Below are 19,361 nucleotides of genomic sequence, written 5' to 3' on the forward strand. Positions count from 1 at the left end.
ATCCCAGCACTTTGAGATCCTCCTGCAGGAGGATCACTGAGGCCAGGAGTTTGAGATCAGCCTGGGCAACACAGGGAGATCCCACCTCTATTAAAAGTAAATAAATAACCCAGGAGGCGGAGCTTGCAGTGAGCCGAGATTGCACCACTGCTCTCCAGCCAGGGTGACAGAGCGAGACTCCACCTCAAAAAAATAAAAATAAAATAAATAAATAAATAAATAAATAAACAATTAATAAACAAAAACTCAGTGTATATGGTCATTTGGGAGAAGTATGGTGAGTGAGCATGATGCTATTTTATGAGTTCTCACAGTACTGTGCCTTTTTGCCCTCAGAAACTAGCAAAGACAGCACAGGTTTCGGTTTCACTCATGAGAGTTTCCAGGACGTGCTGCTTGTGCATTTCTCTAGAGTGGTGTGAGCACAGGCTATTTTGTGGTGGAAGAAGAGAGAGTTCTCTGCTTTACAGACTATAGTACATGTGAAATTGTGAAGGATGCTGTTTCTGGCTTTCGGATTTGAGTCTCTCATCTTGGCACCAAGTCCCTCTTATTTTGGAAAACCTCATCACTATTAACTTCAATGTACCTGTGCTGGGTGGAGGGTAGGATTTGCTGTTATCTATGTTGGTGTAGACTTAATTTGCAGGCTAAAGACTCTGCTTTACTACCCTGAGCAGTATTTGTGCTTTAACTCTTCTCTGTAATTTGAAAAGGATTTGGTTTCTATTAAGGGAACTTCTATAATCTACAATCACGTGGAAGAATGGCTTAGGGGCAGTGGATCTTGTTGATATCCCTAAAAGTTCTTCCAGAAAGCCTATTTTAAAAGAGCTCACATTGTGCCAGTCTGGGCACCATTGTGATACCCTGTCTCTACAAAAAAATTTTAAAAAAATTATCCAGGTATGATGTCGTACACCTGTAAGTCCTAGCTATTTGGAAAGTTGAGGCAGAAGGATTGCTTGATCCCAGGAGTTGGAGGCTGCAGTGAGCTGTGATCTCACCACTGCACTCCAGCCTGGGTGACAGAGCGAGACTCTGTCTTTCTAAAAGAGACAGAGAGAAAGAAAGCGAGCAAGGGAGAGAGAGCGCAGACAAACAGCTCATATTGTGGTAGGTGAGGATTGCCCTCATGGTTTACATAAACCCTGGGTTGGGCCAATACTCATCACCTCAGGGTGATAATGGAACTATGCATTTACTCACAGTGATTAGGAGGGCTCTGCTCAGGAAACAGGTTTATTTAGGGAAACCGTGAAATCAGATTGAAATTCCCTTTTAGGGAAACTGATATGTATATATATATTTGCATACAGGTTCTCTGCTATATCTGAGTTCTGATTGTTGTGGCATTTGGGGTTAGCTCAGACCAACATTTCTGCTAGAGCTTTTAATTACGCATAATAACCATCACACTTTGTTCTTAGGTATCACTTTCATCCAAAGCTCAAAGTGCTCTTCAAGCATTATTAGCTCATTAATCCTTGCAACACTCCTGGGAGGCAGATTGGAGGCAAGATGATTAACCCATTTACCAGATAGGGACATAGAGGCACAGAGGATTTCAGCAACTTCCTTAGGGTTGTATGAGTCAGAGTTGGGTAGAGAACTGAGCCTACTCATATCCACCCCCAGTCTGCCTCTCTGAACCTTCCCTCCTCCTAGGAGCAAAACCTAGTAACATTTGGGTCTTGGGAATTGTCTCTACCTGTTTTCTGCATATCAGTGTGCTTCAATATACTGAACATTTTGCCAAAAATGAAGCAAAAAAAGTTTTTTATTGAAATGTAAAGCCTATGCTCTTTAAGGGGAAAGAGAGTTGTATATTGATCACTAAAACAAAATAGGGTAATCACTTAGAGCCTTCATAGTCCTCAGCATCTTTTAATATAGACCCTTAAACTTCTCTTACATAGAATCAGGAAATTCCACTTGGCCCAGCAGAAATGAAACTTGAACTTCATAAGGGTTAGGATTCAGGTCGTAACTGAGAAGAGCTAACATCTGTCTTTTAAGTTTGACAAACAACGTTTTCTCCTTGATTTCATTTGAATGCAGGCTAGTTTCACATGGACGTCATTGTTGTTTCAGTGGAGTTAGAGGAGGGGAGGGGCCATGGTGTGATCTGGTGGGCATCCAAAAGGAGAGTTAATGTTTGCGGAGCCACTGAAGGCCTGGAATGGGGTCAAAGGGCTCCCGAGAGCGGCTGGAGAGGTAGAGTAGCAAATTCAATGGGAAGCCAGGACTCTCCTTGGGCCTTTGTCTTTTTTTTTAATGATTCATTTATTTATTTAACAAACATTTTTCGAGTATTTATTATATGCCAGTCATTGGCTGGATTTAAGTAATTGTAAGGTGAATAAGATGTAATACTCATCTTGCAGGAGTATAAACAAGTGAACAAATATTATATACAGTCATGAGTGATTGTGGAGATATTTACAAAGCGTAGTCAGGGTGAATTTGCTTGAATGGCTGAGAGAAATCTTTCTAAAAGTATCTCTGAAAGACTACATAGAGGGAGGGAGGGTCCAAAGAATGAGAGAGTTTGGCGAGCAGGTCTCTGGGACTAAACTTTCGAGGGTTATCTGTTGAAAGTTTATTGTGATTGACATCATCATTTACAGCAGCAGCAAGTATTTACTGAACTTCTAATGTGGGCAAGCTAATATTCAGGCTACTGGGGATATAAACACACATCAGAAATGATTCCAATCCACAGACAAATTGTAATCTGTTTAGAAATACAGAATATACTTAAAAATACAAGTAGCAATATAATCGGATATATAGTTACAGCTACTTTGGAACACAGACAATAAGCACAATAGAAATCCAAAGAAAAGAGGGTGATAAATTAGAATGCTAGAATTAGGACATTTACGACACATGGGAAACACCATCTTCCACCTCCCTTTTCACTCTCCAAAGGTGTTAATGCCATTGAATTCCACTGCATGTGTGTGGATGACTGATGATTAATCTATTTTATCCATGACCAAAGGCTCCTTTCAAGGTATTTTCTTAGGGTAACAGAATTTAACTAAGAAGATGAACTTAGTATTTTTATTAGGCAGGACAACTTGCATGATTAGGACAATGGGTACCAATGACAATGATCATGACACTCAATGCATTATGAGGCACTGACCCTTTGAGCTGTTAATCACTATTTTATTAATCACTATTTTATAGCATAGACAAAAATAATACAAATAAAGCTAGTGAGTGGTCTAAATTAGTGAGTAAGTCCCAGCACTAGAAATTACATTAGAACTTCGAATAATGCCCAGACATTTTTTTGGATACTCTTTGAAGCTTCTTTGTCTTCCCCACAAAAGCTTTGAAGGAACACAACTTTCAAGTCACAGTTTGCCTTGAATACAACTTTCAAGACTTTTAAAAATTGTTCTTCCCTTCTTTTTTCAAAAACAGCTTAATTGAGATATAATTCACATAATCAATTCACCCATTTAAATATATAATCAATGGCTTTAGTATATTCACAGATTTGTGTAATCATTCACCACAATCAATTTTAGAGCATTTTCATCACCCCAAGAGGAAACTTCATAGTCCTTAGCCATCGTTCCCAATCCACTAGGTGCTGTTCCCACCTAGCACCCTCTCCCACAACCCTAGGGAACCACAATTCTATTTTCTATCTCTGTGGATTTACCTATTTTGGACATTTAATATGGATAGATCGTCCTTTTGACTGGCTTCCTTTACTTAACATAATATTTTGAAGGTTGATCCATGGTGTAGCATGTATCAGTACTTCATTTTTTTTGGTATTGTTGAATAATACTCCATTGTATGTATATAATACACTCTATTGTATGTATATAATACACTCTATCCATTTATCAGTTGACAGACACATTGATTGTTTTTACTATTATGAATAATCCTGATATGGACACTTGTGTTCACATATTTTTATGTACAAATGTTTCATTTTTCTTGGTATTTACCTAAGAAGTGGAATTGCTGGATCATATGGTAACATGACCATACATTTAAATATACATTTAAACATTTGAAGAACTGCAAGACTTTTTCCAAAGTGACTGCACTATTTTATATTCTCACCAGTAGAATATGAGGATTTTAATTTATCCACATCCTCACCAATACTTTTTGATTCTAGCCATCCTCGTGGGTGTAAAGTGGTATCTCATTGTCATTTTAGTTTGCATTTCTTTGATGATTAATGATGTTGAGCATCTTTTTATGTGCTTATTGTGTTTGCACATCTTCTCTGTATAGACGTTTGTATGTCTTACATGTGTTTGTATATCTTCTCTGGAAAAATGTCTATTCAGATTCCTTGCTCATTTAAAAAAATTTAGTTTGTCTTATTACTATTGAGTTTTAATAGTTCTTTATATGTATTCATGATACAAATTCCTTATCAGACACCTTATATGCAAAATTTTTATCCCATTCTGTGGGTTGTCTTTTCACTTTCTATGTGGTGCTTTTGAAATGCAAAAGTTTTTAACTTTGATGATGTCTGGTTTATTTATTTATTTATTTGCTTTTGGTGTCATTTTGAGAAACCATTGGCTAATCCAAGGCACAAATATTTACCCTTAGGTTTTATCTACAAGTTTTATATATTTTTAAGCTCTACATTTATATTTTTATTACATTTTGAGTTAACATTTTAAATATGGTGTGAGTAGGAGTCCAAGTTTTTTTTTTCATGTAGATATTCAGTTGTTCCAGCACCACTTATTGAAAGACTATTCTCTTATCATTTAGTCTTGAGGCCCTTGTGAAAAATCAAGTATCATAAATGTAAGGGCTTATTTCAAGACTCTCGATATATTTCGTTGATCAATATGTACCACAGTACCACACTGTTTTGATTACTGTAGCTTTGTAATAAGTTTTGAAATTGGGAAATGTGAGTTTTCCAACTTGGTTTTTTCTTTTCAAGACAGTTTTGACTATTGTGAGTCCCTTGAATTTTCTTATAAATTTTGGGATCAGCTTGTCAAATTTCTCTAAAGAAGCCAGATGAGATTTTGAGCTGGAGATTGCATTAAATCTGTAGATCAGCTGAAGGAGTGTTGCTATCTTAACAATAGTCTTTGTCTTCCAATTCATGAATGAATATAGGATGCCTTTTCATTCATTTAGTTCTTTCATAATTTATGTCAACAATGTTTTATAGTTTTCACAGTATAAGTTTTACCCTTATTTTGTTAACTGTATTTCTAAGTTTTTTTTATTGTTTATGCAATTGTAAAAAAAATTGTTTTCTTAATTTAATTTTGGTTTGTTCATTGCTACTGTATAGAAATACAATTGATTTTTGTACATTTATCTTGAATCCTGCAACCTTGTTGAACCAATTTATTGGTTCTAATAATTCTAAAAATGGCTTTCTTAGGGATTTCTATGTACTAGGTCATATCATCTGTGAATAGAGATGGTTTGACTTCCTCATTTTCAATCTGGATGCCTATTATTTTGTGTTCTGCCTAGTTGCCCTGGCTGAAAATTATAACTTCTTGAGAGGGTACTATAGACCATAGTAAAAAGCTCCATGACCCTCACAAGCTCTTCACTCCTAAATGCTATCATGGGGCTGAGGTATCATGCTGGGATCTACTGCCAGGTCATAAGGGGCAAAACTTATGAATATAGGAAAAAGGAAAAGAGACAGGGAAAAGAAAGAGAAGTGAGAGGAAAGAGAAAGAGGAAATAGAAAGAGGAAAGAGCAGTTGGAGGAGGAGGAGAAGGAAAAGGATAGAGAAAACAAAAAGGTAGCTCTCAGGCTGAAGGCAACCTCCCTGAGCTCTATGAAGGCAGTAGTGACAGAAGTGAAGCTGTTAGTTTTTATGGGTGATCTTCTTGCCACCGGGAAAGGTAGGCAATGATAGTAGATCACAGTGAAGACTTTCATTTCGTTTATGGAAGGTAGAAGAATATCAAATTTTTTTTATGTAAGGCAGACAACTTTAAAGAAAATAGCACCAGGTTGGCAAATGATGTAACACAAGGTCCCATGTAGAAAGCAGCAATACTTTTCTTTGCTAGTGGGCCTGAAATGACTTTGAGCCAGGACTGGGAGGGTGAAGCACTGTTTGAGTTGCTGCTCTTCCTTGGCCACTGGTGAAGATCTAGGTGTAAATGAGGGATAGCAGTGAAAAGGCAACCAACCATTTAAATCTAAATGGCCCTACTCCAAATGCTGCTGTTTGCTAAGGACCAAAAGTAGCTATGAAGATTATTGATTTATGATTAACTTGTTCAGTCTCTGGGTGAGGGTGCCTATTTTAAATTGGATAAACTGAGAGTAGTTCGATCTAAAAAAAGATTAGCATCTGAAAGAAGGATGATTCTTCAGAGGTTTTGGGGTTATAAGTAAATATCCTTGGGGGTCCATGGCTTTCTGAAGAAAATTAATCAGAAAATGTGCATATCAGAATGCAGACAGCACATAGCTATGAACTGTGCCACTTCTGGAATAACAAAAGGCAAGCAGGACCTTAAGGAAATGGGCTGGTTTAGAATTATGAATCACTGAGCCCATTTCTTTCAGTGATTAATGATGAATCACTGTTTTAACTTTGGATGAAATAATAGGCTGCATCTGAGGAGCTTCATTAATCATCATAAGAATTAGGCTTGTGCCAATTCATTACTGCAGGGTCGACATGTGCTGAACACTTGAGCTGAATTTCAGGAAGGGGTGAACTTTAGGCAAGGGCTTGCTTAAAAGAATGCAAACATCAGGGGTCTATTCTTGCCTGGATGGGTGGGGATTTATGAGTAAAGAATAGATTCTAATGTATCATCCCTCATCTGGAAGCTTAACAAAACACTAACTACAAAATCTTTGGCTTTTTGTTATTCAGGGTCATGATACAATAGATAACCAACATGTGTCATAAAATCTGATACTGTTATCTGTTGTTCACTTTGCATGTTTCCTGTATTCAGAAAGTGACTAACAATCTACTGGACATTTGGATTTCAGCAGGCATGAAAATAAGCAAATTTAGCTCATTGTTCTTCTTTGAAGAGCAAAATCATCCTTGCAAAATCCTAGAAAAAAAAAGCTCTCCTTAAAAACTTCTTACTATAGAGAATGAAAACCTGAGCTACAGACAGCAAAAGAAGAAACCTGGTTCATACAAACAAGAAATCAGGCTAGATTCATCATTTGGTGAACTTCAAAGACCTTGAGCTGAAATGAGGGTTAAAAAGTTGTTCCAACAGATTTAAATTGACGTGCTGCAGAGATATATAGGTAGCGTGTATGTCTCTCTTGCAGTAGCCAGAAGTGATGGAAAGTCCAAGGTAATTTCTTGTAGTCCTTAACTCCAACAGATGTGATTTTGATAAAGTAGGAGAAAAATTCACCCAAGTTATGAAAGATGTATATTGTTATGTCTTAATGCTTGATTAGTTTTAGTAACCTTTAAGAATCATGAACCCATTCACATCATTTGAAAAGTTGGCTTATTTTTTATAATACATTTTTATCCCAAATCAAAAGCATATGGGTTTTTTGAAGGAAAAATCAAGGATTGGATCAGAATGTTAAAATATCATTATTTTTAAATTGACTGTTTTAGAGACCAGGTCTTGCTCTGAGGCACAGGTTGGTCTGAAACTCCAGGGCTCCAGTGATCCTCCTGTCTCAGTCTACCAAGTAGCTGGGACTACACTGTGTACCACTGTGCTGGCTTACATTTGTTTTACTTTATTTTTTTATTTATTTAGATAGAGTCTCGCTCTGTTGCCCAGGCCGGAGTGCAATGGTACGATCTCAGCTCACTGCAACCTCCGACTCCTGGGTTCAAGCAATTCTCCTGCCTCAGCCTCCCAAGTAGCTGAGATTACAGGCGCCCACCACCACACCCAGCTAATTTTTTATATTTTTAGTAGAGACGGGGTTTCACTATGTTGGCCAGGTTGGTCTTGAACTCCTGACCTCAGGTGATCCACTTGCCTCGGCCTCCCAAAGTGCTGGGATTACAGGCATGAGCCACTGCCCCCGGCCACATCTGTTTTAATTTAAAAGACTAACTATATTTGAGATATTTTTAAATATAGACTTCCTTAAGGTAGTGTTCATCAGTATTTACAGGAGAAAAAGAGTGAATTGAATTTGAAAAACAAACTTGAATCACTTAGAAGTACATATAAAACTATTGGTTATAACTTACACACATACACATACATGCACACACACACAATTTCACATAAAGCTTCTATTATTGAGATTTAATAGCTTTCTAACTGATTTATTTGACCCCAGGTTCTTTCTTATCTAGTCCATTTTTTCAACCTATCAGAGAGAACTTCTTTAAACATAAAACTCGTCTTACTCTGCCTACTTAAAACCCAGTGAGGTAAGCATTAATGATTCTCAGCTCTTAGGGCTCAGGTTCCTCAGGCTGTGGGAGTGGAGAATGGGGCCAAGGGCAGCACATGGCCAGGGACATGAGGCCTTCCACACACCAGGTACTCTCTGTGCCCCGAATAAGGCCTCACAAATACTTGTAGAGATTGTCATTTGTAAATAAGTAAATTAATTTCAAGGCATGTATCATTGTATTCTCTTTTCATACATATTTTCTTAATCATAGGACATTAAAAGCACAATCATGTTAGGGTAGGAGGTCCCTGAACATTTTTTTTTTTTTTTTTTTTACTTTAAAAAGGGATCCTCCTACTCCCCAAACTTAGGAATCAGCAGCTATAGGATAAAGGACAAACTTGTCATGGACTGCAACCCGTCACAGCCCAAATTGGACCCGTTGAACAAAATCGCTCCAGTTTTAGTTGTTCTCCCGCTCATGCCCGCCCTGCGTCTGTCTGCCTCCAGGGATCCCTTGGAAACCGGAAGCCGGTTGTAGTTCTGTCTTCCTTTGCTGTGCCATCGGCACTTGTGTGTTCCTGTGTACTACAGCATGTTTCCTATCATGCTATCGTTATTTGCCTGACTACCCTACTAGACTGTGAGCAGATTCCACCACGCCTTCCTCAACTTCCTCCTTTTGCTCCTTCCCTGGAAGAGGTGGAGGAGCCCTTTGTAGCCTCTCAGTTAAGGTTTGTTTAATTGAACTGTATTTTAAAGCATGAAGCCAGTGCCAGAATTTCAAAGTGGTAGGAGAAGGCCATACAAGGAATTCTCTAAAAAACAAACAGGAAACAAAACAACACACAAGCACACACCAACTACAGGTGGGTGGCTCGCTGTTGATTTTATCAGCCAAATAAAAGATTTCTAACAACGTTGAAGTGATGGAGCACAGGAATGAAAACTCGATATTCAAAGAAACATAGAATGCAAGCTAATGCGCATTTTGGAAGCTGGGACGGAAAAACAATCCTGGAACAGGCTTTCATACACAAGCTGGATGCTGGGGCGGCAAACAATAAGGGGTAGGAGGATTAGAGATGAGGAAAATGAGCACGGAGTCCAGGCCTGCCCAGTACACCACAGGAGGAGTTGCTGGCACCTCCGTGCAGGCGGTGGAGGGTGCTGTGCCTTTGAGCCTTTGGCAAGTTCACAAACAGCCCAGGTGCAGGTGGCTTGGACCAGCTACTTGGAAACCCACGGAGATGCCTGGATTTTGTTCCCCTGCATTCAGAGGAATGACACAACTATGGAAATTTTACTGGGTAAACTCCCAGGTACTGTGAAGCTTCTAGATAAGAGTCAGCCCAACTCTGCCTGGAGGCTCTTACCAATACATTGAGACCAAAAGATGGGGCTTACCATCTCTGGAGGCGGGCAAGCAGAGGGCCACGTGCTCAGTGCTGGGTGGAATGAATGAATGAACGAGGAAAGGGTGAACATACAGCTATGTGGTTCCATATGACAACCTACCTGCTGGGAGTGCTCAGGCCATGACGGTTCCAAATTCCATAGAAGATGGTTTTGGAGGGCTGTGTGGAAGCAGGTGAACTGCCCTTCTCCTCTCTCCCATAAATGATCCTGATGGATTTTAGACACTTCCATTCATTTTATGTCCTCATTACTCTGACTGAGAAGGCAGACTTGATACAAACTGGACAATTTGAAACTATAAGGATTGGTTTGCAAATTAGAGAGAGGGAGACGTGCTCTATCTAAAGGCTGGACAAGAATTCATGTCTGAAATCTTCCTTCTCACTGCCAAATCGAATTGAATAATGTTCTTAGTCTAGGAGACCCTTTTAGTTGGTTTGGGCTGCTGTAACAAAATACCTTACACTGGAAAATTATACACAACAGAAATTTACTGCTCACAGTTCCAGAGGCTGGCAAGTCCAAGATCAAGGTGTCAGCAAATTCATTGTCTGATGAGGTCCTGTTCCTTATAGATGGCATCTTCTAGCCATATCTTCACATTGGTGGAAATGGAGAACAAGCTCCCTTAAGCTTCTTTTAGAAGGCACTAATGCCCTTCATGAGGGTGGAGCCCCCATGACCTAATCACTGCCCCCAAAATGCCTACTTCTTAATGCCATCACGTTGGGTGTTAGGTTTCAGCATAAGAATTTTGGGAGGACAAACATTCAGACCATAGCAAGGACTAACCTGGAGATGGCAGATGGTTCTCCGTGAAGATGAGCATCGCTGCTTCTTCATCTGTGTCTCCCTATTACGTTACTAAGCACAGCACCTTTGTTTGCTGAATTGAACTAAAATGTCACCTGAGCTGCTTTAAAAATATTTCCCTCATTCCTTGCAGTTTTCAGAATTCAAATTATTGGATTTTCCTTTGGATTTGGTGAAATTGTGAACCAACATATTTTTATGTTCTCTGGTTATTTATCAGCTGAAATTTAATTCATTCAACAAATATTTATTGAGTGTTTACATCAGACACTATTCTAGACACTTGGGATTCATCAGAGAAAACCACAAAAATAACCAGGCACAGTGGCTCACGCCTGTAATCCCAGCACTTTGGGAGGCCGAGGGCAGGTCATTTGAGGCCAGGAGTTCGAGACCAGCCTGGCCAACATGGTGAAACCCCATCTCTACTAAAAATACAAAAAAATTTAGCCAAGCATGGTGGTGCATGCCTGTAGTCCCAGCTACTTGGGAGGCTGAGGCAGGAGAATCACTTGAACCCTGGAGACGGAGGTTGCAGTGGGCCAAGATCATGCCACTGCACTCCAGCCTGGGTGACAGAGCAAGACTCCGTCTCAAAAAAAAAAAAAAAAAAAGAAAACCATAAAAAAAATCTCTGCCCTCATGGGTCCTACATTTAGTGCAACAAAAATCTGCAATATTGGTTGCAAATATATGGTAACAGCTAGATTTCTCTTGTACAATAAAATGAGTGATATTTAATAGGCACTTTTCTATGCCATTCATTATTGTTGACAACTAGTCGGTTTTGCAATTCTGGTATCCAAAAGCTCTAAATGGCTCCATAGATCTCTGTTTTAATCTATTCCAATCTCTGTTTCACTCTTTCTCTATATGTATATACACCCTGAGATAATATGTGCATCCTTAACTACACTTGGAAGGAAGGATGAAAGAAACATATATTACTATGTAATACTTCCATGGGTAAGCCTAAGTCAGTCTATTAGGGCTTCCAAGAGATCTCTTAAGACCCAACCACACTAAATATGAATACTAATCCAAGGGTTGGTATTTCATCCTAACTTTATTGTTTCTTCCAGTTACAAACTTCTCACTCAAAGTTTCACTCATATTTATGTCCCCCTCTATCTGTGATTACAAGCTTAGCGCCAAGTCTGGTTTTAACATTTCAGAAGGATCTTTTTTCTTTACTGAGACAGACAGCCCGAGTCAGGGGCCTGAGGGTATTCTCAGTTCAGCCCTCATATTTAAGATAGTGCTCTGTTGGTTCTAAGTCACATTGCCTTAAGCAGGACAACAGATTTCCCTGCAAGTGACAGAGAACATTTTACTCGGCCAGATGCCGGATGGAGGGAAAGGGGTGAGGAGGGATTTTTCCCATCCCCTTTGGGATTCACATATATAATTTTCTACTTGGAGTTTCTCACACTTGACTAAATGCTGGCTCAGGACCTGGTGTGATCGGGGAGAGGGATTTGAGAGGTTCCTTTTGGAGGGGATTGTAGAGGCTGCTATGCATTCTGGCTGGGGTTGGGGTCGTACTCGTATCCACATTCTGCTTCTTCCAGTTACTTCTGTGTGCACTTCCATTTTTTTTCATTTGCAATGTAAGGAAAATGTTACTCTTAAATAGTTGTTCCAAAGTCTAAATGAAGTAATTTCCATCAAAGGCCCTGGCACCTGTGAACTGTTGGAGCAGATGGTGTTGAGGTCCCACTTAGGGTCACCAAATTTAGCACCTAAAAATACAGCACACCCGGTTAAATTAGAATTTCAGATGAAGGACAAATGCTTTTTAGCTATAATACAATACATAAATATAACCAAATATATTACACAATAGAATATATAGTAACATAAATATTTACAAATTTAAATACTTCAGTATAAATATTGCATGGGGCATATTTATACTAAAAAATAATTTGTTGGTCATCTGAAGTTCAAATTCAGTTCAAATGGCAACTGTAGCTGCTATGGTTTGCATGTGCCCTCCAAAACTCAGGTAGAAACTTAATCCCCAAAGGGTCAGTATTGAGAAGTGGGGCTCTGAAGAGGTGATTGGATCATGAGGGCTCTGCCTTCATGAATGAATGAATCTATTCATGGATTAATGGATTATGGGTTAAGGGATTAATGGTTTATCATGGGAGAGAACTGGTGGTTTTATAAGAAGAGGAGGAGAGGCGTGACATAGTACGTTAGCACTCTCAGCTCCCTCACTGTGAGATGCCCTGCACTGCCCCAGGACTCCACAGACAATCCCCACCAGCAAGAAGATGCGCCCAATCAACCTTGGACTTCCTAGGCTCCAGGACTGTAAGAAATAAATTTCATTTCTTATAAATTACCCAGTGCCAGGTAGTTTATGAAACAGAAAACAGACTAAGACATTAGCCTGACTTCATCCCCTCCTCTGTGCCTGTGCGCTGACTCCCAGCTGCCCTGAGTGTTGGCTGCTAACGGTGCACAGTTGCCCCTTTTTATTGAGGCCTTGGCTGAATCGGAGCTGTCTCACTTGGGAAATTAATCCCCCTCCCACCACCAATGGGGTCAGCCTGTAACCCTGACTGCCTGGCAGGTGCAGCAAACATTGGCTGCCTTTTCTCAAGTAGGGGTAAATTCTGTGTGCTGTTAGGGAGCTGCCCTGAGAACCAAGGCTGTAGCTAGACTCCAGTCAAGACCACGTCCCGCTAGAATTCTTCCCTTGTTCTCTCCCTTCCCTCTCTTCCTTTTTGAGAGGGCTTCCTCAATTATTCCATGGAATCCTCATCTCCAGTTTTGTCTTAGATTGAAACCTAGTCTAAGGCAGCAATCCATGAATGTGGATTTTCCCCCTTTCCTATAATGAAGACATTGTGAGGGTCTTTTAAAAAGTGGGATTTAAAAAAGAAGTTTTTTAATTTAATTGTGGTAAAAACTATGCAACATAAAATGTACCATCTTAACCACTTCTGAATGTACAGTTCAGTAGTAAGTATATTCACACTATTGTGCAACCAAAGTCTAGTCTAGAACTTTTTCACCTTGCAAAACTGACAATCTGTACCAACTAAACTACAGTTCTCCATTTCCTGCCTCCCCTACCCCCTGGCAACCACCACGCTACCTTCTGTCTCGAGAAGTTTGACTACTTGAATTATCTCACATAACTAGAATCATACCGTATTTGTCTTTTGTGACTGGCTTACTTCACTTACCATAATGTCCTCAGTGTTCATCCATGTTGTAGTCAGAATTTCCTCCTTTTTTAAGATGGAATAATATTACCTTGCATGTATAGACCACATTTTGTATACCTATACATCTGGTGATGGATATTTGGGTTGTTTCTACTTCTTGGCTGTTGTGGATAATGTTGCTATGAATATGGTGTGCAAATATCTCTTTAAGATCCACTTTCTCATTTTTTGTATATATACCCAGAGATTGGATTGCTGGATTGTATGGTAACTAAATGTTTAATTTTTTGAGGAAACTTCATACTGTTTGCCATAGTGGAATACAGTAGGAATTCCTGAAAAAAGTAGGAATTCCTGAAAAAATGCAATGACGCTCAAGAGAGTGTTTTCAGATATTGATATATGGCTTTCACTGTGCAAAATATTAGAAAATTCACAAACATAAAAAATCATACTATTTTATCAGATTATAAGTCCCCTTTTAAATGACAGTTGATTGCAAAAACAAGATGGTCTTCTTCCTCCAAAAGGAGGAAGAGAAGGATGTCATTTTCCCAAAATGATGAGTCAGTATTTTCTTTGGTATCTTCTTGGTTTGTACTTTTGATATAGGCAGACATGCTAAATTATCCTTCAGATTTGGGACAAAACAATTGGGAATGGAAAGGAAACTGAAATCAGCATCAATTTGTGATTTAATATTTCACATTTAAACTTTAATTCAATTGAAACTTATTTTAGTTAGCAAGTAGTTCCACCTATATTTATGGATCATTTCCATATTGGTTGGGATGCTACCTCTATCACATATTTGTTTAAATGTGGGCCTCTTTCTGGTCTTCTGTTCTGTAAATCTTTCTGCCTAGCTCTCTGCTATTAGTATACTGTTTAAATTCCTAAAACATATTTTAGAATATAGGAGAACAAGGCTTTCTTTATTACCCTTCTTTAAAAAAATTGGCTATTATATAGTCCTTCTATCAAAAAGTTCGTCATTTTTATAGATTTTAAAATATTTCATTGAAATTTTAATTGAAGTTGTATTAAATTTATAGATTGTTTTGCAGAAAATTGGCATTTAATTTTTCCAGAAGATCTCCCCAATTCAGAGTCTTCTTTTAATAAAATTCTTTAGTAAACTTCAGCAAAGTTTTTTTCAAATCAGTACTGCAGAATTCTTGTTGAATATCCCCTAAGTATTTAATTTTTGTTTGCTAAACAAAGGAATATGAATAGTTAAACTAAAGTTGTGAATAAGATCTTTTATTTCAAATGACTGTTACAGAGAAGCAAAAGAAAGAAATAAGCCTGATCTGCATTCCCACCACCTATCATAATCACCGTTATTATTTTAAAGTTCTCCATGCCACACACACACACACACACATACACACACAGAGAGAGAGATAGAGAGAGAGGTTCATATTTTTTTCCTCTGACCATATGTAAAGTTATAGAATAAGGCCTACTTGATCATGGTGTATTAGTCTCACTAATGTATGCTATATTAAATTTGCTGACATTTAATGTAAAATTTCATGTATTTCTATTGTAGATGAGGCCATTTCTATTGGCCTATCATTTTCTCTCTTTTTCAGCATTTCTAAGATTTTGTATCAGAGCTCTGCTACGTTGATCAAATAATTGTGAAGCTTTCCACATTTTTACAAGTTTGGAATAATTCAATAGGCAGCGAGATTACTTTTTCCTTAAAGATTTGAAATAATTAGCCAATTAAAGCCTGTAAGTGAATACCGGATATGTATTTTTATAAGAGATTAGAGGTAAGGAACTTGTTGCCTCACTATTCCAGTAGATGTAGAGCAGAGATCAGTAAGATAGATTCTAAAAGGTCTGAGAGGAGGAGCCTTGATTGAACCTCAGACTGGAGAAGCAAAAGGACCTGTAAGCTTCAGGATTGGGTTTGGGTCCTTGTGCCACCAGCAGATGACATTGCTCATCTCTGTAGTTTCCTTTTTTTTAGTCTGTAAAATGGGAACAATCATGCCAACCTTCAAATAAGTGATAACTGAATCAGCTATTTTTGCAGGAACCTCTGGGAAGCTCTGAACACATGTGGAAAGTTTTGGATGCTTGGTGCAGACAGTACTGCAATTTGGGAGGATATCTCCTCCCAACTATCACTTCTGCATTGACCGCTGTATTGCTGTGGCATCTGGAGCATTGGAAACTGTGAGACACAGGAGGCGGCCCTCACTGTGGTTATCCACAGAGGCAGCCTGAGGCTCCCTATGTGAGAAGCAGAACTGCAGAGAAACAAGGTGGGCACTCCTGGTGACTGAGCTGGTAATTTGGCCCTTGGGCACATGGGGACATCAGTGGGGACTTTCAGAAATACATGGGGCAGGGAGTTGTGGGGTGATGCAGGGTAATGGAAGTTTTTGAGAACAGCAGAGCAAAAATAGAAAATTGGGTTAATGTTGTAAAAGTGACCTGCTATAAACCCGCAGGCTGCTGAGTCCTAGGGAATGTCCAGATGAAACAAGCATCATATTTTGAGTGGTGCAGATGGGTCAAACAACATGGGGAGCAAAAGGAAGGAAGATACTAGTTACCAACCTGGTTACTTTTGAGGTGAGCAGAGCCATGTGGGAGAAGCCTGCTTTAGACCTGAACTTGGTAATCCATCTGCAGGAAGCCAGCTTCTTATTGCATTATCCAGGAAGTGACCCAGCTGCCCATAGTTCACACCTTCTATGCAAAAGAGACAAAAGACTGAAAAACAAGTTGGACCCAGGAAAGTGTTTCAAGAATGCAAGTTTCAGGGTTAGCAGCCATGCCATGCAGTGTCACCTGGAAAGGATGGCTCTGCTTACAGCACCTGCAATGACACCCGCCCATCAGTCCTATCCTACCCTGGGTCCCGGCTGGTAAGTTAGCCAGGTGTTGTGGGTGTGTGCCACCATGCCCAGCTAATTAACTTTTTTTTGTAGAGACGGGGTCCCACTATGTTGCCCAGGCTGGTCTCAAATCCCTGGCTCAGGAAATCCTCTCGCCTTGGCCTCCCAAAGTCTTGGGATTGCAGGCTGAGCCACTGCACCTGGCCCTGGGTATATTCTTTACATCAGATGACAGCTGACTTTTGTGTAAAGGGCCAGGTAGTAAATACTTTAGGCCTTGTGGCCCTGTATCAACTACTCAACTCTGTCCTTGTCTTGCAAAAGCAACCACAGATGACATGTAAATTAATGATAATGGCTGTGTTCTAGTAAAACTTTATTATGGACATTGAAATTTGAATTTCAGGTGTTTTCATGTCATGAAATATTATTCTTCTTGTGTTTCTTTCAATCATTTAAAATGTAAAAATCATCCTTAGCTTTCAGGCTTTACAACTGGTGGCAGACTATAGTTGCTTTACTCATACAAAAGATTCACTTGCTTTACCAAATCCCTTGGTGGGATCAATCCCACCCATAGACATAAAACTAAACAGCAAAGGATCTTGCTGAAAATTCAGTAAAGCATCATCTACAGCAAATTGCCCAGAAAACCCTAAAAATTTTGAGCTAGCTAGTCTTCCAGACAAATGCTCTCAGGTAGTGACTTTAACAGAAATGATGTAATGAAAGACCAGATTCCTAGATAAAACCACTCTTGCCTTAATGGTTCAAAAGAAGAAAATACAACTACACTGTCAGTAGTTTATTATACTGATAAATTAATGTTTATCAGCCAGCTAGCTGCTACACTGCATTTCTTCCCCTTTGAGCAAGATGGTGAAGCTAACACCTAGTACATCATTCTGAGTTTAAAAAAACATCATTGCAAGTGAAACAGGTATTTACCAAGAGTTCTAGAATGGCCAGAAGAATTCTTGATATATTAAATATCTTATAAACATCTAATGAAAGTGAATAGAAATCTTTATTTTAGCCTTCTCAAATCTCAGGTTTCATCTTTTGTTTCTGTACTTACATTCTCAAGTCACTGAGTACATACTACTCTCCTATTTTTTTGAAAACCCAAACAAAACAAATATAATAACAAAAAGCTTCCAGTGTCTTCATGTTAGTATAAGATGGCACTGGAAGATCAGAAAAAGCTCTTGAAGCTCTGGAAAGTACCATACAATTTTCTGCGTTGTCATTTTCAATCACTGAAGGTGCATAGAAGCTGGACTTTTGTAAGTTCCAAAAATGATTGTATAACTTTTTCCCCAGCAGACATTGTTTGAGCCATCTCTTTGTAGAGGAGACATTAAAGCATAGTGTTCAAGGGCAAAAATTTTAGCAAGACAGAGCACTAGGCTCAAAATTCAGTTCTGCTACTTACCATGTACAACTTTGGACAAATTACTCTAAATCATAGTATTCTCATGAGCAAAACAAGGCTGATAATAACCATTTCTCACTGTTATTGTGAAACAAAATGAGATATTGTATGCAAGGCATTTAGTACAATGTCTAGCACATAGTAAGGATTTAAAAAAATGGCAACTCTTATTTTTTCAACTATTGGATTTACTCTGTGTGTGTGTGTGTGTGTGTGAATGTGTGTATCTGTTTGCGTGTATTGGAATATATTCCAGGAAGAATCATTGAAACATGTTTGTCTTGTGACACTCACAGATGGATATAAAAATGTTCTGGGAAATAAAATTATCATACAGAATTTGTGTCTCAATCCATCAGGTTTTTGCAGAAGAATCAAATTCGGAGTGAACGGATATTGTGGCCTGTGAAATCAAAGAGAGACGCTGAACATTTCAAGTATGTTCTTTGCTGACTGTCAAAGCAAAGTATACACAAAAACAGCAGGACAGTTCATAACAGAAACACACCCACCCACACACAGACATTAATGCAGTTGGATGTACATTCTATGGCTCACACTTGCTTAAGATAGCACAGAATAGAAATTCTCGAAAGAGTCCTAGAGGAATAAAAAGCTGCATGAATGTGTGAAAACTATTCATATTGGAAGTGTTTCCTTCGAGAAAAAAAGAATGCCAGCAGAATAAAGACCCTGAAATACAACAGGAGGACTCAACACAGTGGGAGGTAAAGAATTAGAAGCCATTGGTGCATTACAATACCTGCAGATTAAACACCACCACCACTGGATTTGGTGAACATTTCTTCTGGATTTAACTATAAAACCCCCAGAAGGATCTAAAGCCACTTTCTTCAGCAATAGCTGGATCTGTTGGTAGACACGACTTACAGAAATGACCCAGGTAAAAGCAGCTGATTTAGTTACTCTCAAGCTGCCTCTGCTTGTAAGTACAGAGCAAGATAAGAAGAAAGAAAGACTATAATACAGATACTGGTACAGTTTTGTCATATGCTTCTGCAACCATAAACGTTTTGGATGCAGGACACGGTAGTAACTACATAAATAATGTTATTGCTGAGCAGGATAGTAAATAATTCAAGCTTCATACTCAGGATCCTTACAATTGTTGCAAAATTCAGATTATTTCCAGGTACTTGGGCCAGGGATATAGATTGCCAGGAAATCTGTCAAACACATCTTTCTGGTGACCTAGTGGCAAGCCTTTGCAATCTCAGCCTTTGGCTCATCTTATTTTATGCTGAATCCTATTTATCAATGTCCTACAACGTGTGAACGAC

General features: G+C 38.9%; 1 protein-coding gene across 2 annotated transcripts in view; it reads left to right on the forward strand.

Annotated features, from left to right (window-relative positions):
• CLVS1 (clavesin 1) overlaps window positions 1-19,361 on the forward strand; it is a 437,253-nt gene that overhangs the window by 40,101 nt on the left and 377,791 nt on the right. Inside the window, exon 2 of one of the 2 annotated variants that reach the window (XM_054560859.2) lies at window positions 15,815-16,046. The exons of the other annotated variant lie outside the window; for it this stretch is intronic. The gene's annotated coding sequence lies outside the window, so the exon portion shown is untranslated. The remainder of the gene's footprint in view (window positions 1-15,814; window positions 16,047-19,361) is intronic. 2 annotated transcript variants of the gene reach the window in all.

The sequence above is a fragment of the Pongo abelii genome, chromosome 7, assembly GCF_028885655.2.
Source record: "Pongo abelii isolate AG06213 chromosome 7, NHGRI_mPonAbe1-v2.0_pri, whole genome shotgun sequence".
In the NCBI taxonomy this organism is placed as follows: Eukaryota; Metazoa; Chordata; class Mammalia; order Primates; family Hominidae; genus Pongo; species Pongo abelii.